The sequence below is a fragment of the Mauremys mutica genome, chromosome 4 (assembly GCF_020497125.1).
Source record: "Mauremys mutica isolate MM-2020 ecotype Southern chromosome 4, ASM2049712v1, whole genome shotgun sequence".
Taxonomy (NCBI): Eukaryota; Metazoa; Chordata; order Testudines; family Geoemydidae; genus Mauremys; species Mauremys mutica.
Genome location: NC_059075.1, coordinates 154,198,056 through 154,218,588, shown reverse-complemented (window position 1 = coordinate 154,218,588; position 20,533 = coordinate 154,198,056). Strand labels below are relative to the sequence as shown.

The 20,533-nt window shown below is 57.4% G+C and overlaps 1 long non-coding RNA gene across 1 annotated transcript; it reads right to left on the bottom strand.

The window, feature by feature from the left end:
- Positions 1 to 14,959: 14,959 nt before the first annotated feature.
- On the bottom strand, positions 14,960 to 16,821 carry LOC123368132. Its single transcript, XR_006578699.1, has 4 exons — positions 16,740 to 16,821; positions 16,257 to 16,361; positions 15,772 to 15,907; positions 14,960 to 15,025 (listed from the first exon to the last, which is right to left on the bottom strand). It is a non-coding gene; the product is annotated as an uncharacterized LOC123368132 (long non-coding RNA).
- Between the last annotated feature and the right edge of the window lie 3,712 nt (positions 16,822 to 20,533).

Here is a 20,533-nt window from a genome sequence, read left to right as displayed (position 1 = left end):
GGTTCAGATGTGCTGCGTGTGCTGCTCTGGGTTCTCCAAAAAGAGACGTATGTCACCCCAATAGATGACACTGTCCCCAAATACATCACTGATGAAGTGTTTCAAGATCAGGGGACCGTTAGTTAGCTCAAATAGCATATCAGAGCGTTAAAATGTCCGTCGTCTGTTTTGAAATCTGTCTTCCATTTGTCTCTTGCCCAAACGAGCCTTAGATTGGAAATCCTTGCAGATGAAGGTTGATGAAACCCTTTGCAGATTTCCTGTGAGCCAACAATTGTGGGATTCACAGCAGAGGGTAATGGTTTCAAATGATCACTTTGTTCAGGAGCTGATTGTCTAAAGAGAGGCGTTGCAGAATCCCACATTTCATCTTCCCCAAAAGGGCCTGCTCTTAGGACCGGTTCTCATGACTGTACGCAGGGAGATCCACTATTTCTGGTCCCAACAATGCGTAAATACAGGGAAAAGCAACTTTCAGCCAAGGTAGTAGGTCAACAGGGCAGTCATAGTCCTGGTCTAGAGGTAACGAGTCCACATTTCTTTCCACGGTATCCATGTAATCTTGGTATTTATCAGGAACGCCACCATCAATCAAACCCTAACCCCTCCCCTTGACCCTCCCAAGCCCTACCCGTTGACCCCTTAGTCCCTCCCACCTGTCACCGGAAGTCCCGCCCCATGGGGGGGTTTAACTCCGGGGTCAAGGTGGCCACATGACTGGAAGCAAGGTGTGTCATGTGACCCCTCTAAGAACTCCTCCCACCACTCTCTACCAATCAGGATGGGTTTCATCCCAGAAGGACCACCCTGAGAGGAGATTTGACCAGTCAGGGTAAGTTCTGAGGTGGGGTGACCCATCCAGAAGTGGGTCGTGTGACCCCTCTAAGAACTCCTCCCACCGCCATCTACCAATTAGGATGGGTTTGACCCGATAGGACTGCCCTAAGAGGAGATTTTGACCAATCAGGGAGAATTCTGGGGCAGGGTGACCCGTCCAGAAGTGGGCCGTATGACCCCACTAAGAACTCCTCCCAAGGCCCTCTGCCAATCAGGGTGCAGCACCATTACCCCATAAGTCCCAGCACCGGACAGATGAGGCCATCTCTTACCAAGGACACATGGTTTAGAAATCGTGGGAAGGCTGCTGAGAGGAAACCTGGACTCCTTCACCATCCCCGTGAGAACTTCAGACTCTGTCTTCGCCCCGAGGGTCTTTGACCATCCGCGGAGAAAGCGCTACGTCAGCGACAGTCCCGAGCAGAAGGAGGGAGCGACCGAGGGGAGCCCTTCGGCCCAGCCATTGATGGATAAACCGGAACCCCAAACCCAACTGCTTGTGAGAGACCCCAATGAGCATGGTGGCCTCTCTTTGTCCACCCGCTTAGAGGTGGAATGCGATTGAGGCTCAGGGGTGTCACCGGTGGAGAAGGTGAACAGAAAAGACGTCACACAGGTAAATGAATGATTAAGAAGCAATCGCTTCTTAATGGGTAAGGAACCGGGGGTTGTGTAAATCTAAAAACAAGCAGTGGGCTGCTTACACTGTTTCTGTTATGAAAATCAACAGCTCAATGATGCCTTTCTGGACGGCCTGGAAACCCTGGACAGCGTTGCATCAAGCAGGGAAGATAACCGGGCCCATCTTGGTTTTGCTCAACACCGATACAAGTTGTTGGAGAGGACTCTGAGGATGATGGCCATGAGGTGTTTCAGAGGAGGCTTGGCATAGTAACTGAGCCAGTGCCTCCTCAAGAGCGTAAAAAAGTCACGCAGACTATTGTATGTGTTGCTGTTTATGCTGCCCTTAAGCACTGCCTGAGGGAAAAGCTTTGTAAAGAATGTGAGGGACGTGTCATAGATATCAACTGCAAGCTCCGGGGCCTATGTGCTGAGCTGGGTTTGGAAAGCTGATTAAACACCGTTATTGCCAGAAGTTCTGCTGTGCAATGTCTGTGCCTAAGCCAAGAACATTTAGCGCAAGGGGGGACCTTGTTCAATGCTGTGCAATTGAGTGGAGCCCCTGGCTGTGTTTTAAAGAAAATAACCTGCTTACAGCTGGGGTGGAAAAATTGCAGGCACCTTCTGGTTCATTTTCTTTAAAACACAGTCAGGGTCTCCACTCACTTGCACAGCATTTCTCCAGTTATGGCAATAATGTGAACAAGGACGTGTGTATCACAAATTGTGGGTTTTTTGCTATAAAACCTGTTGAAAAATCTCTATTCAGGGGGATGACAGTTCGCTGCCCCCCCACCCCCGGCATGCTCGTAATAAAGGGGCCTCGGGTGATTCTGATCCAAACACAACGCGGGGTCGTTTTTCCACAACACGGTGTGATATTGGCCGTCTAGTCTGCACAAAAAGTTACAGATCCCTGCTTAAGGAAAAGACTATTTGTAAGAAATCTAAAAGGATTCAGCTAGAGAATGGTGAGGGGACAAACACGCGATAGAAAACTTGGTAGCTGTAAATTAAAAATAAAAAACCCTATTGAAAAGGGCTTTGTGACTATCTGTGTTTCTGTTCGAAGGCCTTTGGCCCTTAAGTGAGCTAGAAGTGTTAATGAAGCGTCTTGGTTCGGTTTCAAGGAGCTGTATGTCTTTTCAATCAAAAATCAATTGTGTGTGAGAACCTAGCGCTTGTGGGTTTTGTGTGTAAAAGTGACCCATTTACAGCAAAAAGCTGAAATGTATGTTGGGGGGCGGGGGAAATCCTAAGAAATGTGCTTACAGTAAATCAAACAGGCTGTTCAGACCTGTGTTTGAGTACAAAAGAGTTGACTTATCCTCTTGAACTGAGTGGGTTTAACCCCCACCCCCCCTCACTGAATAGCCAAGGTGACTGCGATGACTTACCCTTGCTGCCATAGGGTTAAATTTGATGGGGGTGGGTGGGGGTGGATGGTGAGTTCTGATTAATATGAAATGAAATAAAACCTCAGGAATTCGCAGATGCCATTGGACAGTTTCAATATAACTGCTGGAGTTGGCAGAACTCAATTGGACAGTTTCAATATGACCCCAGGAGTTGGTGGAACACTATTGGACAGATTAAATATGGCCCTGGTCTTGGTTGAATGCTCTGGGTCGTTCTTTCTAGAAAACACCCCCACCCCAAACTTTAAGCATGAAAGAAACGTGTTTAAAAAAAACAACCCCAAGCCCCAAGACATTCATTGATCTCTGCAAAGGGCCCCCCGCTTGGAAATGGGGACTGTTCAATACTCTAAGAAGGCCCCACAGAAACATTTATTTTAACTTACAGAAAAAAAGAAAAAAGAAAAAAAAAGCCCTGTTGTGCAGACAGCTTGGTCCCCCCACCCCAGATCACCACAGGGGGTGCTGCGGGAGGGGTGCCTAAAGTCCTCAAGGATCTATTAGTTCAGAGCTGTGGGGATTAAATTAACCTGCTAGCTACTGTGCTGAAGTCTGTTTGAACAATGGGCTAAGATGGTAAGGGGTGTTATTGAACAGTATAGGGAGGCAAACTTGGTTTGGTGTGTTTCTAAAGCTGCTGATTTGTGTGTGAGAGGGGTCTGGGCAAGGCATAGGTGTAGGGTTTTAAAAGTACTTGGTTTGTTTCAAACCAACAGGGGGTTTTTTCCTGTGCAAAATGTGGTTTAAAATGGATTTTAAAAGCAGTTTGGTTTTTATTCTGCAAAATGAGATGCATTTTAAAAAAATGTTTTTGAGGTTTTTGTTGTTGTTTGTTTGTTGTTTTTTAGTTTATGTTTTAAGTGGTAGAAATAAACTCAAAACCGGTGTTTGTCGTACAGCCTGAACTGGATGATTTGTTTTAAAGCTGTGACTTTTTAAACAGAAAACTCCCCTAATGTTTTATAATAATGCTGTTTGCGCCACAGTACGGTGGAAACATGAGAGATCCTTAGAGCAGAGGGAAAACAAGGTCAGAAGAAAAGGGAACGAGACAGCTGAAAGGGAAAATTCACCAGCATCAGTGACTGATGATGGATGGATGGATGAAGCCCAGTAAATATATTTTGCTTATTGGTTGGGTTGTTCTGTGAGGTTTTGTATTTGAAGTGAATACATAGGTGTGGGTGAGAAAGATGGTAAAGTTCAGTTTTGTAAAATGGTTCCCCCCAACCCCCCATAGGCCTGGGCAACTTTTCTGACAATGCTTAGTCCGCGCTACAAGGACACCTCCTCCAGAACCACCAAAGAGCCAGGAATCTGCTTGGAGACCTTTAACAACGCAAAACAGCACAAGAGTGCAGATGAAGCACCCAGGCAGTCCAAACCTCATATCCGTCAAACCCAAGGGCAAAACAAGACTGTGGTAAACAACAACCACAACTCCAGTTCCTCAGCGGCCACTGCCACAGCAAACCCTGAGTAAACACCCACATTCACAAACCCGGAACCTGGGCTCGAGGGGCTCTGAACGTGCGCAGAACCACACACATTCACAAACCTGGAGCTTGCGCTCGAGGGGCTCTGAACATGCGCAGAACCACACACATTCACAAACCCGGAGCATGCGCTCGAGGGGCTCTGAATGTGCACAGAACCACACACATTCACAAACCCGGAGAACGCGCTCGAGGGGCTCTGAACGTGCGCAGAACCACACACATTCACAAACCCGGAGCATGCGCTCGAGGGGCTCTGAACGTGCGCAGAACCACACACATTCACAAACCCGGAGAACGCGCTCGAGGGGCTCTGAACGTGCGCAGAACCACACACATTCACAAACCTGGAGCATGCGCTCGAGGGGCTCTGAATGTGCACAGAACCACACACATTCACAAACCTGGAGAACGCGCTCGAGGGGCTCTGAACGTGCGCAGAACCACACACATTCACAAACCCGGAGCATGCGCTCGAGGGGCTCTGAATGTGCACAGAACCACACACATTCACAAACCCGGAGCATGCGCTTGAGGGGCTCTGAACGTGCGCAGAACCACACACATTCACAAACCTGGAGCTTGCGCTCGAGGGGCTCTGAATGTGCGCAGAACCACCCACATTCACAAACCCGGAGAACACGCTCGAGGGGCTCTGAACGTGCGCAGAACCACACACATTCACAAACCCGGAGCATGCGCTCGAGGGGCTCTGAACGTGCGCAGAACCACACACATTCACAAACCCGGAGCATGCGCTCGAGGGGCTCTGAACGTGCGCAGAACCACACACATTCACAAACCCGGAGCATGCGCTCTAGGGGTTGTGAATAAAACACCAAGGACTGACAAACCATTCTCCCAAAACCATAAGCTCGTCACCGCTCCCCTATATTCTAGTATTTGGGAACAGTTTGATGGTTCATTCAGAAAACTGATGGACGCTGTGTCCCCGGGGTGGGACGGGCTAAAAGAACGGCATTCTAAAGAGAGTTCGGAAAAATCTGATGCTTCGCTCAGAACACTGGTGACCTCTGTATCCTCAGGGGGCCTAACGACCGACCGCAACTCACTGGATGCTGAAACGAGTCTGTTCTTCAAAGAACCGACTGAGCCGAATACTAAAAGGCTAAACCTTACAGTGCCGAGCTTCAAAGGTGCCTAATGTCCGTGAAGCCGAGCGATGCGGAGAAATTGAAAATCAGTCTGTTTCTACCAGAACAGGGACAGAATGTAACTGCAACCCCCCAGAAACACCAAAGAGCTCAGAGTCTGTTGCTCAGCAGGTGCTGGATAACGCGAAGAAGCGTTCTAAGAAAAATGCATTCGTACTGCTAAAGAAGCTGGGCCAGGCTACAAATCTCTCTTCATGGAACGATAAAGGGGCTTTTGTATACAAAGGCTCTGTGGTTAATGGTTCTAACATGCTCGACTTAGTCCGGGCCGTGACCCAGACGCGCTCTGTTCCTAGGAGACATGGACCTTAAAGACGGGATGTGTTTATGAATGTCATGGCGGAATGGAACGTACCACCTTCCGTCATGGGCACTGCGGCCAAGAGAGCTCTATGGAACGTCTCACGACCTCGACCGTCACTTAATCCAGAGGTGACAGTAAGCCGGTACGGGCCAGTATGGAGTACCAGCCAGAGCCAGTACCCCGTGCCAGACCACACCGGCTTCCTCGGCGGGGATTTAAAGGGCTCAGAGCTCCGGCAGCTGTAGGGAGCCCAGAGCCCTTTAAATTCCCGTCGCAGCTCCAGCAGCTGGGTTGGGGCTGGGATTTAAAGGGCTCGGATCTCCGGCAGCTCTAGGGAGCTTTAAATTCCCCTCCTTTAAATTCCCCTCGCATCTCCAGCAGCTGGGTTGGGGCTGGGATTTAAAGGGCTCACAGCAGCAGGGCCGCCCAGAGGATTCCAGGGGCCCGGGGTCTTCGGCAGTGGGGTGCAGCCAGGTCTTCGGCGGCACTTCGGCGGCGGGTCCCGGAACGGAAGGGCCCCCCGCTGCCGAATTACCGCCGAAGACCTGGCTGCATTTCGGCGGCGGGTCCCACTTCGGCGGTAATTCGCCAGTGGGGGGTCCTTCCGCTCCGGGGCAGGGAGCACCGAGCTTTTTAATTCACAGTCCCAGCCCGTTTGCCGGAGCTGCGGTGGGAGGGGAGGAGGGATTTAAAGGGCTCTGGGCTTCCCACAGCTGCGGGAGCTCCGAGCCCTTTAAATCCTGGACCCAGCCCAGCTGCCAGAGCTGCGGGGGAAAATTAAAGGGCTCTGGGCTCCCTGCAGCTGCTGGAGCTCTGAGCCGTTCAAATCCCTGCCGAGGAAGCCGGTGCGGTCCGGCACGGCATATTGACTCTTCCTGGTACGCCCTACTGGACTGTAATGGCTTATTTTCATCTCTGCTTCAGAGATCCCACGACTGCGGGGAGCCCAGAGCCCTTTAATTTCCCCTCGCAGCTCCGGCAGCTGGGCTGGGGCCAGGATTTAAAGGGCTCGGGGATCCCGCGGCTGCGGGAAGCCCAGAGACCTTTAAATACCCCCCGCAGCTCCGGAAGCCAGGCTGGGGCTGGGAATTAAAGGGCTCATAGCTCCCGCGGCTACAGGGAGCACAGAGCCCTTTAAATTCCCCCGCAGCTCTGGCAGCCGGATTCGGATGTGGATTTAAAGGGCCCGGAGCTCCCACGGCTGCAGGGATCCAGAGCATTTCCGGGCTGGGGCCGGGATTTGAAGGGCCCGGAGCTCCTGCTGCTGCGGGGAGCACCGAGCTTTTTAATTCCCAGCCCCAGCCTGGCTGCCGGAGCTGCGGTGGGAGGGGAGGAGGGATTTAAAGGGCTCTGGGCTCCCCGCAGCCGCCGGAGCTCTGAGCCCTTTAAATCCCCGCTGAGGAAGCTGGTGCGGTCCGGCACAGCGTACTGGCTCTTGCCGCTACGCTGTACTGGCCCGTACCGGCTTACTTTCATCTCTGGCTCAGAACTCCTACGGCTGCGGGGAGCCCAGAGCCCTTTAAATTCCCCCCGCAGCTCCAGGAGCTGGGCTTGGGCCGGGAATTAAAGGGCTCAGAGCTCCAGCGCTTGCTGGGAACCCAGAGCCCATTAAATCTCCCCCCTGCAGCTCCGGCAGCTGGGCTGGGGCCGGGATTTAATGGGCTCAGAGCAGGGGTGAAAGTAACTTCCAGGATTTACTGGTACTGCTGTAATCCTAAAGGGGCATGGCTTACACCGGAAGAGGTGGGGCCTCAAGATTTAAAGGTCCTGGAGCATCGGCTGCGGCTGGGAGCCCCAGGGCCTTTAAATCAACCCTGAGCTCAGGGGCAAATGAAAGGGCCCAGGGCTCAGGCCGCCGTAGAGCCCCGAGCCCTTTAAATTCCCCCCGCAGCTCCGGCAGCCGGATTCCGGTGTGGATTTAAAGGGCCCGGAGCTCCCATGACTGCAGGGAGCACCGAGCCCTTTAAATCTGGCCCCAGCCCGGCTGCCAGAGCTGCGGGGGGAAATTAAAGAGCTCTCGGCTCCCTGCAGCCACCAGAGCTCTGAGCCATTCTAATCCCTGCCGAGGAAGCCGGTGCGGTCCGGCACGGCATATTGGCTCTTCCTGGTACACCGTACTGGACCGCAATGGCTTATTTTCATCTCTGCTTCAGAGATCCCATGGCTGCGGGGAGCCTAGAGCTCTTTAAATACCCCCCTGCAGCGCCGGAAGCCAGGCTGGGGCTGGGAATTAAAGGGCTCAGAGCTCCGGCAGGTGTAGGGAGCCCAGAGCCCTTTAAATTCCCCCTCAGCTCTGGCAGCCGGGTTCAGGTGTGGATTTAAAGGGCCTGGAGCTCCCACGGCTGCAGGGAGGCAGAGCATTGCCAGGCTGGGGCTGGGAATTAAAGGGCTCAAGCTCCGGCAGCTGTAGGGAGCCCAGAGCCCTTTAAATTCCCCCCGCAGCTCCAGCAGCTGGGTTGGGGCTGGGATTTAAAGGGCTCGGAGCTCCCGCGGCTGCAGGGAGACCAGAGTCCTTTAAATTCCCCCCGCAGCTCCAGGAGCCAGGCTGGGGCTGGGATTTAAAGGGCTCACAGCAGCAGGGCCGCCCAGAGGATTCCAGGGGCCCAGGGTCTTCGGCAGTGGGGTGCAGCCAGGTCTTCGGCGGTAATTCGGCGGCGGAGGGCCCCCGCCGCGGGTCTTCGGGGCACTTCGGCGGCGGGTCCCGGAACGGAAGGGCCCCCCGCCGCCGAATTACCGCCGAAGACCTGGCTGCATTTCGGCGGCGGGTCCCACTTCGGCGGTAATTCGCCAGTGGGGGGTCCTTCCGCTCCGGGGCAGGGAGCACCGAGCTTTTTAATTCCCAGCCCCAGCCCGTTTGCTGGAGCTGCGGTGGGAGGGGAGGAGGGATTTAAAGGTCTCTGGGCTTCCCGCAGCTGCGGGAGCTCCGAGCCCTTTAAATCCTGGACCCAGCCAGCTGCCAGAGCTGCGGGGGAAAATTAAAGGGCTCTGGGCTCCCTGCAGCTGCTGGAGCTCTGAGCCGTTCAAATCCCTGCCGAGGAAGCCGGTGCGGTCCGGCACGGCATATTGACTCTTCCTGGTACGCCGTACTGGACTGTAATGGCTTATTTTCATCTCTGCTTCAGAGATCCCATGACTGTGGGGAGCCCAGAGCCCTTTAAATTCCCCCCGCAGCTCTGGCAGCTGGGCTGGTGCCAGGATTTAAAGGCCTCGGGGATCCCGCGGCTGCGGGAAGCCCAGAGACCTTTAAATACCCCCCGCAGCTCCGGAAGCCAGACTGGGGCTGGGAATTAAAGGGCTCAGAGCTCCCGCGGCTACAGGGAGCACAGAGCCCTTTAAATTCCCCCGCAGCTCCGGAAGCCAGGCTGGGGCTGGGAGTTAAAGGGCTCAGAGCTCCCACGGCTGCAGGGAGCCAGAGCATTTCCGGGCTGGGGCCGGGATTTGAAGGGCCCGGAGCTCCTGCTGCTGCGGGGAGCACCGAGCTTTTTAATTCCCAGCCCCAGCCTGGCTGCCGGAGCTGCGGTGGGAGGGGAGGAGGGATTTAAAGGGCTCTGGGCTCCCCGCAGCCTCCGGAGCTCTGAGCCCTTTAAATCCCCGCTGAGGAAGCCGGTGCGGGCCGGCACAGCGTACTGGCTCTTGCCGCTACGCTGTACTGGCCCGTACCGGCTTACTTTCATCTCTGGCTCAGAACTCCTACGGCTGCGGGGAGCCCAGAGCCCTTTAAATTCCCCCCGCAGCTCCAGGAGCTGGGCTGGGGCCGGGAATTAAAGGGCTCAGAGCTCCAGCGCTTGCTGGGAACCCAGAGCCCGTTAAATCTCCCCCCTGCAGCTCCAGCAGCTGGGCTGGGGCCGGGATTTAATGGGCTCAGAGCAGGGGTGAAAGTAACTTCCAGGATTTACTGGTACTGCTGTAATCCTAAGGGGGCATGGCTTAAACCGGAAGAGGTGGGGCCTCAAGATTTAAAGGTCCTGGAGCATCGGCTGCGGCTGGGAGCCCCAGGGCCTTTAAATCAACCCTGGGCTCAGGGGCAAATGAAAGGGCCCAGGGCTCAGGCCGCCGTAGAGCCCCGAGCCCTTTAAATTCCCCCCGCAGCTCCGGCAGCCGGATTCGGGTGTGGATTTAAAGGGCCCGGAGCTCCCATGACTGCAGGGAGCACCGAGCCCTTTAAATCTGGCCCCAGCCCGGCTGCCAGAGCTGCGGGGGGAAATTAAAGAGCTCTCGGCTCCCTGCAGCTGCTGGAGCTCTGAGCCGTTCTAATCCCTGCCGAGGAAGCCGGTGCGGTCCGGCACGGCATATTGACTCTTCCTGGTACGCCGTACTGGACTGTAATGGCTTATTTTCATCTCTGCTTCAGAGATCCCACGACTGCGGGGAGCCCAGAGCCCTTTAATTTCCCCTCGCAGCTCCGGAAGCCAGGCTGGGGCCAGGATTTAAAGGGCTCGGGGATCCCGCGGATGCGGGAAGCCCAGAGACCTTTAAATACCCCCCGCAGCTCCGGAAGCCAGGCTGGGGCTGGGAATTAAAGGGCTCAGAGCTCCCGCGGCTACAGGGAGCACAGAGCCCTTTAAATTCCCCTGCAGCTCTGGCAGCCGGGTTCGGATGTGGATTTAAAGGACTCTGGGCTCCCCGCAGCCGCCGGAGCTCTGAGCCCTTTAAATCCCCGCTGAGGAAGCCGGTGCTGTCCGGCACGGCATATTGGCTCTTCCTGGTACACCGTACTGGACCGCAATGGCTTATTTTCATCTCTGCTTCAGAGATCCCATGGCTGCGGGGAGCCCAGAGCTCTTTAAATACCCGCTGCAGCTCCGGAAGCCAGGCTGGGGCTGGGAATTAAAGGGCTCAGAGCTCCCACGGCTACAGGGAGCCCAGAGCCCTTTAAATTCCCCCTCAGCTCTGGCAGCTGGGTTCAGGTGTGGATTTAAAGGGCATGGAGCTCCCACGGCTGCAGGGAGACAGAGCATTGCCAGGCTGGGGCTGGGAATTAAAGGGCTCAGAGCTCCGGCAGTTGCTGGGAATCCAAAGCCCATTAAATCTCACCCTCCCCCCCCCGCCGCAGCTCCAGCAGCTGGGCTGGGGCTAGGACTTAAAGGGCTCAGCGCTCCCCATGGCTGCGTAGATCCCAGAGCCCTTTAATTCCCCTCCACGCAGCTCCAGCACCCAGGCTGGGGCAGGGAATTAAAGGGCTGAGAGCTCTCCGCAGCGGCAGGAGCTCCGGGCCCTTTAAATCCTGGTTCCAGCCGGGTAAGGCTCAGGCTCCTCACAGCCATGGGAGCTCCGGGCCCATTAAATCCACGCTCGAACCCGGCTGCCAGAGCTGCGGGGGGAATTTAAAGGCCCTGGGGCTCCCAGCCACAGCCGATGCTCCAGGATCTTTAAATCTTGAGAGGCCCCGCCCCTTCGGGTTGAGGCCACGCCCCCTCAGGACTCCGGCAGTACCGGTAAGTCCTGGAAGTTACTTTCACCCCTGACTTAATCATTCCTTTACCTGTGTTCACCTTGTGCGCCGGTGACTCCCCCGAGCCGCAGTCGCATTCCACCTCTAAGGGGGTGAAGAAAGAGAGGCCACCATGCTCGTTGGGGTGCTCGTTGGGTTTTGGGTTCGGGTTCCGGCTCCGGCGTATCCATCAACGGCTGGGCCAAAGGGCTCCCCTCGGTCGCTCCCTCCTCCTCCTCGGCACTGTCGCTGATGTAGCGCTTACTCCACAGATGGTCAAAGACCCTCGGGGCGAAGACAGAGTCTGAAGTTCTCACGGGGGTGGTGAAGGAGTCCAGGTTTCCTCTCTGCAGCCTTCCCACGATTTCCAAACCATGTGTCCTTGGCGAGAGATGGCCTCGTCCGTCCGGCGCTGGGACTTATGAGGTGATGGTTCTGCACCCTGATTGGCAGAGGGCCCTGGGAGGAGTTCTTAGTGGGGTCAAACAGCCCACTCCCGGACGGGTCACCCTCCCCCAGAACTCGCCCTGATTGGTCAGGATCCCCTCTGGGGGTGGTCCTGTCAGGACAAAACCGATCCTAATTGGTCGAGGGCAGTGAGAGGAGTTCTTAGAGGGGTCACAAGACACACGTCGGGATAGGTCACCCTTCCACCCCAGAGCTCGCCCTGATTGGTCAAATCTCCTCTTGGGGTGGTCCTTCCAGGAGGAAACCCATCCTGATTGGTAGAGGGTGGTGGGAGGAGTTCTTAGAGGGGTCACATGACACACCTGGCTTCCAGTCATGTGGCCGCCTTGACCACGATGTAATACCCCCATGGGGTGGGACTTCCGGAGACAGGTGGGAGGGACTAAGGGGTCATGGGGTGGGGTTAGGCTTTGATTAATGGTGGGGCCTGTCTACTGCTGCTGGGTGTTGAGTGTTTGCAGGCAGAACGGGAGCCAGTGTCCATGTCCAGGCCGGAGGTCGAAGCCGGGTGGTCAGAAATACGAGGCAAAGTCCATATCCATACAAAGATCGAAGCCATGCAGTCAAAATTGAAGGGGTTGCAGAAGATCAGGAGGAGGAGGAGGTGGCAGGGCTGGAGCGGGTGGGTGGAGGGCCTGGAGCGAGGCTAGAGAAAGGCAAGGAGAATACTGAGCCGGGGTTCAGAACCCAAATCTGGAGCCAAGAAGGGTCACGGCAAAGTCATAGCCAGAGACCGGAGTCAAGAGTCCAGCCAGAGTCAACAGCGAGAAACCGGAGGGCAGGGCAGGGCGGGGCAGGGGGTCTATGCGGGCGGGAATGAGGATGACTTACTGGAGCCCTGGAGACCCCTCATCGGGGGACTCCCTTCCTAGAAATACCAGAAGGACAGCGGGGTGACAAAGATGTCTCTGAGCCTGGGGACCAAGCCAAGGGGAGCTCCCATCCAGGCTGTGTGCCAGGACCCCGTCCCCCTCCCTGTTCATTTCACACTCAAAGACCTCCTGGCCGGAGGGGAGAATAAAGGGCAGAAGCGAAGGTGCCCCTGGGGGAAAGGCTCTAGGCCAGGACCCAGTCCACTTCCCAGATCTACACCCAGGATTGTGTGACCAGGCCCACAGCCCTTCCTCTGCATCTCAGTTCCCACCTGCCAGACGGGGAGGCTCCTCCCCTGCCCCAGGGTGTTCGGGGGGAGTTTCCTTCCTGGCTGGGAAGGGCTCAGATACCAGGTGGGTGGATTGGGCCCCGGGTGGGGGATGGTCGGACATTCGCTGCGTCCGGGGTGACAGGGGCCATGGGAGGGTCTGAGCAGTGACGACGGGGGAGGGGCCCCATGTCAGGCCACCCCTCCCAGACTGCAATGGCTATTGAGCACAACCCCTGGCTCTGCGGATGCTCTCACTTCTGGGCCAGCCCCACAGCCTGATTCTTCCCAACCAGTACCTGGCCTGGCCCCAGCCCCAGGGGTCGGGTGGGGCAGGGTGTCCAGAGCGAGGTGCTCGGCCTTGGTTTCTCTCAGTGCTGCGGGGGGCTCTATGGCCGCTCCTCCCAGCCCTTCCCCCCAGGCACAGTGAGACAGAGCAGTACCTGCGGCAGGGGGTCCGAGCTGGTCATGCGAGGGGGGGGTCTTCAGTGCTGCCCCACGGAGCACAGCCCCTGCAGGGCGTCGGGCACCTGGCCCAAGACCCTGATGTTAAACAGCTGGTTCTTTATATAGGCTGCGATGTCCTCCTGTTGCAAGCGAACAAGGATCAATCAGAGAGTCCGACACCCACGAGAACGAAGGGTATTAACGGCACCGGGAGCCAGCAACATTTCCAACCCATGTCTGAGGGACGGATTCCCCCCCCCAACCCCCGAGACAAAATCTTCTCTCTTCTCTAGTGACTTCCATCCCCTCTCCCACCATTGTGGAATGAACTCCTGCCCCCACTCCTCTCAGTCCCCCCGCGAGAACTGTTCTACCTCCCAACCCAGCGGGAATCCAGCTCCGCTCCCCAGAGTCCCCTCAGCCAACCTCGCCCCCTCCAGCCGGGGGCTGGGAGGCTTTGGGCAGTAGTGCCGGGGGGTGAGAGGAAGTGGACACCTTTCCCCCAGGGATCCCCATGTCCTTAACGTGATGCCATGGCCAGTGGCTCTGGTGAATGGGGCACTTATGCAGCCTCTGCTGACTGACTCCTCCAGTTCTCCCAGAGCAGGTGGGGGCTGGGATAACACGATACCAGAGCTCTAGGAACCGGCCTGAGGCCCCGAGGGGGAGGAAAGGCTCACAGAGGTGGCTAGGGGAGTTGGCAGCCCCTAGCATGAGCAATGGCAGTGTGTCGTGCTGATGTGACGCCTGTTAGGAAATAGCCTTGCTGGGGAGCTGGGTCTGCCCTGCTTTGAGCTGCTCAGGGGAGAAGCTGGCACCGACCAATGGCACCTGTCTGGGGTCACCCTCTCCTTGCTCCCTGGTCAGCGCATGGGGATGGGATGGGAGTGATTTTCAATGGCCTGGAGGTGAAAGGCCCTGGGGGTCTCTCCCCAGGTGACCCCTCTTTGGTTACCTCGTCCTCTAGCAGCTGGCCGGCTTCCCCCAGGAAGGAATACGTCAGCACCAGGCCAGCCTGGCTGACGCGGAGGAGGGGGTGGTGAATGGCCAACAGCCCCGCCTCGAGGAAAGATCTTTTCTGCTCCTCTGTAAACAGCTCGCCAAAGGCCTAAAACCAAAAGAACCAGAGCCCTTACAATGGCCCAGAACCAGGCTCCAAATCCCTCGAGTGTCTCACAAGGTGGAGAAGAGTCCTGGGGCAGCCAACCTTTGGGGTCCCATGGACCAGGAACCCCCATCAGTAGGAGGCTGCAGGCACTGAGGCCTCAAAAAGCTCTTTCTGGAGCAGGATTCACCGCAGGTGCCATGAGATGCTGGGAATGTGTCTGCGCGCTCTGGAACCCAGCTCACACAGACAGCCCAGGACCCCTGCTGCTCCCAGCAGCGATAGCTGCTGCAGCTCACCCGCTAGAGGTTCGCGGTCTTTTAGATCTGCTTCATTCCCACACCTCACCCAACGGACATTCCCAGGAGCCTCACATACTCTGTGGAAATAAGGAGCAGGCTCTTGCCCTGTGTCCATGACACACTCACTGCAGCGGGAGACAGCTCCACACCTAAGCTGCTGCAATGCACCGGCCGAGAGTCCTTACCTCTCCCACCCTGGCCAGGTTTCTGTACCCCAGGCGCTCGGGGTCATGGAGCCCATCCCGGCACCACAAGTCTGGGGCCTCGCTGGTGTTGAGCCCTGGGGGAGAAAGACACACCCATTGGGGAGGTTTGGCCTTCTGCTTTCAGTGCCTGTTTCCTTCTGGGTGCACACTGGCCAGGCTCCTCCTGGCATCCGCAGCCCAATGGAATCGCAGGGTCCATGCCAGGCGGGTTAGTACCAGAAGGGGGATTTGTTTCAGCCATCACCGTAATCATGTGACCCTTACGGTCATGGGGTGTCTAATACTGAGAACCCCCCACACCCACTGAAGTCAAGATCTGGCCCTGGCTACCCGACTGGTGACACCCTACAAGCTTTGTGTCCGTCCCCTGTGGTGCCTGCTCCTGCCCCTGCCCTCAGGATGGGCTCTTTCCCTCCATGTGTCTCAATAGCTCCGTTCCTGTCCCCTCACGAGCTGGCTGCCCCGTACGGGGGTGGGCTGATTTCCCTGGGCTGGGGGACAGAGCCAGGCTCGGAGATAAAGCAGCCAATTTCCTTGGCACTTTCACACTCATCTCCCTAATTCAGAGAGAGGGGGAGAGAAAGAGTCACCATCTAAGCTGGGGTCGGCCTCAGAGGAGGGGGCTTCTTTCTGTAGGGTCCCACTGCCCAGCAGAGGGAGTCTCGAAGGAGGGGCCTTGTTTCTATTGGGATTCCTCTTCCCCGCTACAGTGGGTCTAAGCAGAGAGGCCTTAGTTCTAGAGGCGTCCCAATGGCCAGCTGGAGCTAGTCTCCCAGAGACTCGTTTCCATGGGGTCCCATTGCCCAGCTGGGTTTCTTACCCCTCTTCCGGAGCAGGAGCCAGTAAAGCCAGTAGATCCCAGCCCTGGCATGCTGACTGATATCACTGGCTGGGTGGGATATCCAGAGACCCAGCTGCAGAACGAATTCGCCTGCCTTGGAGAAGGCGGAGGAGGTCTGGTGGAAGGAGGAGGAGAGGGGAATCCATCACCATTCTCCCTTCAGCTCCCCAGCGTCCCTGGACCTGAGCTCTGCTCCCACCCCTCTGTAGGAGGCGCTGGGGGAGAGGAGCGAGAGCCCTCTTCCTCTCTGCCCCCAAGGGAGCTCGGAGCAAAGGGAGCAGGGCAAGGGCCCTCGCTGAGCACTCGCTGCCTCGCGGCTCCAGAATAACAAGGGCCCTGAGGCCAGGCACGACCCTGCCACCGAGCGGCCTATGGAACGCAGTCCCTTACGGACCCGGGGGGACCACTTAGCCAGGGGATGAGGAACTTGACTCTGCAGGACGCTGGGGTCAGAGGTCACTTACGTCAAATCCAGGCAGGGAGATGGCACTCTGGAGCAGGGCCGCGCTGGTCTGGACGGCCCTGGCTCTCTCCTGGGGGTTGTTTGCCAGGAGAGAGCGATGGACGTGCTGCAGGAGAAGGAGGCAGGGGAGGGTCAGCGGGCAGGCATACATGCTCTACAAACCAGCCTCTCCCCCTCCCCAAGTGGCTGAGACTTTGTGCTCAGGGTGGAGTAGCCGAGCCCTGGTGGCAGAGCTTGAAAAGGGGGTTCAGTCTCTCAGGCCCCAGCCAGGCCTGGTGCTCACTGTTAGTGCTTAATGCAACCGTGCAGAGCTCTGGCTGACAGTCCCAGCTCCTTCCCCCTGCACTGGCAGCTCTGGGAACGTGTGGCCGGCTGGGTCCAAGCTGGGAGGACACAATAGAAACGTGGCTCTTCTAGTCTCTCCTTTGCTGCCCTCCCACACGGCTCAGGGGCAATTCCACCCCAGACCGTCCATTCTACTCACCTCCAGGAGGTGCTGCAGCTTCTCCACGGTGGGGGTCTCTGTCAACCGGCCCCTGAGGATGGTGTCCAGGCTCCGCGAATAGCGGTTGTGCAGAGCCTGCAAGAAGAGGGAGCACCCGTCAGTCATGGGACATGGGGCTACATCAGTCAGGGGACAATGAGGAGGATTCTCCAGGAGCCCTGGCAAGACTCAAGAGGCACATCCTGGCCTCTCCCATTCACATCACTCCAGGGACACTTCGCAAGGGTTCATGGCCGGATGCCTGCTGCCTCGTCAATCCTTGCTCTTCGCAGTTCTCTGTGCAGGGCCTGGTACCCAGCAGAGTATGGACCAGCCAAACTGCAATGGGTGGGAGGTAGGATCCCCAGGAGAGTCCAGGCAGGAGATCAGAGAATGAGGAGAGGAGGGAAGGCTGGGATCAGCCACGGAGGGGTAACGCAATCCCCTCTGAACCCCTGATCCATGAACAGCACGTCAGGATCAAGGCACATGCCCTGAACCCCACACCCAAACCAGCTCCAGGGCTCAGGACCTCCATGGGGTTGGACAGGGAAAGCCGCCCCCTCCCTGCGCAGACAGGGGTTGGAACTTGGACAGTGTCTGCGAGGACCTTGGCCTGTGTGGGACAAATGTCCCCACTTTGGGGTGCCAGATAACAGAGGAGATGTGTCCCCCCATTGGGGGTGAGGGATTCTCTGGTGCAAGACCCCCTGCCTGGGTGGGGATGGAACAAGGAGCAGGACAGACTGGGGGGCAGCGCAGCTGGGGGATTTTTGTACCTCAGCTCTGCCCTGCAGGTGCTGCTGGATCACCAGGACGATGTCTTCCTCAGGGCAGAAATCCTGCTCCTCCTCCTCCTCCTCCTCGCACTCCTCCTCTTCCTCCTCCTCAGGCCACGACACCTGGGCGCTGGGGGTGTCTGCACCAGGGAGGGAAGGAGAAAGTTTAATCCCTTCTGCTGCTGGGGGGATGCAGTGGACAGAGAAGGCTCCATGTTTCCCCTTTCTCTGTAAGGAGCCCCATGGCGGCCAGGGCCCCACCCTGCCCCTCCCAGAGACGCCCTCAGCCCCATCAGCCTCAGGGCCCCGTGGCAGTCAGCCCCCCACCCCAACATGATCAGGGGAGGCTGGAGCTCCCCGACTCCACCCAGCATCCCCTGCCGTGGGGCGTGGCTGTGCTACCCCCACTGGTGTCAGTGGGGCTCACGTGGGTCAGTCCCGGCGCCTTGGCGAGCCCATGGGCACAGGGTGTTACTGGTCCCCCACCGCCCCAGTCCTCCTCCCTTTCCCCTGGGTCTCTCCTCACCTCCAAAGAGGGAGCCTAGCAACACGGTGCTGCCAGACCCCACGGAGGAGCTGCTGGCCCCACAGGAGAATGCAGAGCTGCTGGTGTCGGTCGCGCCGCAGTCCCTGAACTCCTGCTCTGGGCTGGCAGGAGGCTCCTCTATGGCCAGGGTGGGGCTGGCAGGAGGCTCCTCCGGAGCCAGGGTGGGGCTGGCAGGAGGCTCCTCTGGGTCCAGGGTGGGGCTGGCGGGAGGCTCCTCCGGAGGCAGGATGGTGCTGGCGGGAGGCTCCTCTGGGGCCAGGATGGGGCTGGCGGGAGGCTCCTTCGGGGCCAGGGTGGGGCTGGCAGGAGGCTCCTCCAGGGCCAGGGTGGTGCTGGTGGGAGGCTCCTCCAGGGCCAGGGTGGGGCTGGCAGGAGGCTCCTCCAGGGCCAGGGTGGTGCTGGCGGGAGGCTGCTCCGGAGGCAGGATGGTGCTGGTGGGAGGCTCCTCTGGGGCCAGGATGGTGCTGGCGGGAGGCTCCTCCGGGGCCAGGGTGGGGCTGGCGCAGGGCCCCTCAGCTGCCATGGAGGTTGGCGGCTCCTGCTGGGCCCTGGGGCGCAGCTCCTGGCCCCTTGGCTTCCTGCAAAGGAAGCCCCAGAGCTGCCGTCCCCGGCTCCTGCCCTCCCCTGGCTCTCTCCTCCACAGATGAACCCGGGGCCACCTCCGTTTCGGCCCAGAAGGTGCCTCTGGTTCAGCTAGAGGAGCTGCTGTCTTCCGCCTCCTCCAGCAGGCGAAGCAGCTCCTCCCTTTCCCCTGGCCACGAGCCTCTTCCCCGCCCGCGGGGACAGAGGGGCCGCTCTCCGCCTGTGCAGGCCGGCTGATGTTTGCTGGCTGTGGAGCCACCTGCCCGGCCTTCCTCCTGAGCAGCTGCCGGATTCGCTCCATCCTGGAAGTGAGTGGGGAGCAGCCATGAGTCTGGCTTCAAGGCAGCCTCTCATTAACGAGCCTGCCTGCTCCCCTGCCCACCTCCCCTCTGCTGAGGCAATTTCTCCTCCCGAGACATCTCACCCCAGGGCACAGGAACCCTCAACCTGGGGGACAAACCCTGACAAGGGACGGGCTGGGAGCCCCAGTGGTGGGATATTCCCACCACACGGGGGATGGCTCTGGAGAACTCCACTTACTTACTCTAGATCGGATGGAGCAGGATGGCAGATGCTGAGGGTTGCTCCTCCCTTCACCCTCCTTGCTCTCTGCACCCAGGTGGCTGGCAACGGGTGCCGCTCAATGCCTTGCCCGCAGGGCAAGGGGTAGCAACCAGCGATCGAAACTGGCTGTGAAAACAATACAATGCCACTAGCGGAACGCTCCTGGGACACTCCATAGCTGTACCCGGGGCCACCTCCATTTGGGACCAGAAGGTGCCTCAGGGTCAGCTAGGGGAGCTGGGGGCTTCCTCCTCCTCCAGAAAGCCAGAGCTGGCAGTGCCAGCAGGACTCGATTCCCAGTCTCCCTGGCTCCGAGTGGGACCTGTTGTAGTGACTGACGGATTTGCTCCTTGTCCCCCATCCAAAGCCAATAACACATCTCTGGGTTGGCAGTCATGAGTTAGACCTTCTCAGCACCCCTCTGTCTCCCGCAGCCCTCAGCGGTTCCTTGGATTGCGGTGGCTTGGACGGTAACAGGAGTGGCTATTGTTACTGGCTCACTGGGTGGTTCTAGCCAATGAGGGTCTCAGTCTAGCCTCAGAGGCCCACACCCCCAGACACTACAGGTCAGGGTGGATTGATTTCATTCCAAATGTTTTGTAGTTGTATTTTTGAGTTATTTTCCTAATGAGGGATTGATTCTCATGAAATTCTTAGTGGTGACCGATGACAGAACACAGAGCAATGGTCTCAAGTTGCAGTGTGGAAGGCTTAGCTTGGCTATTAGGAAACACTAGTTCACTAGGAGGGTGGTGAAGCCCTGGAATGGGTTCCCTAGGGAGGTGGTGGAATCTCCATCCTTACAAGTTTTTAAAGGTCAGCTTGACAAAGCCCTGGCTGAGATGATGAAGTTGGGGTTGGTCCTGCCTGCAGCAGGGGGTTGGGCTAGATACCTCCTGAGGTCTGTTCCAGCCCTAGTCTTCTATGATGCTAGGAATAGGGATCTAGTTAAACATGTTGACTTGCTGGTTTTGCAGGATACATACAAACAAAAAGGTTGACTGAACCATTTGTTTTCATTTCAAACAAACTGAGGTAAAGAAGTATCTCCAGTTCGTGCACTGAACTGATTGTTCCTGCTCATAACGTCCTTCCAGATTTTAGAAGTAGTAGCTCACACCTCCTCCTCTCTAGCCTTTATTCATATTTTACAAGGGGAAAAGAAGCCTTCATCCTTTTCCAACTCCCAATCAGTTTCTTACATTTGAATGAAGTAGCTGCATCAACTGGAATGAAGAAAATATTCTTTCTGCACCCGCAGAAGAGGCTAGTGCTGCCAAAATCTGGCTGAGTGTTTCAATCATTTCTGGACCCCCAGGTGC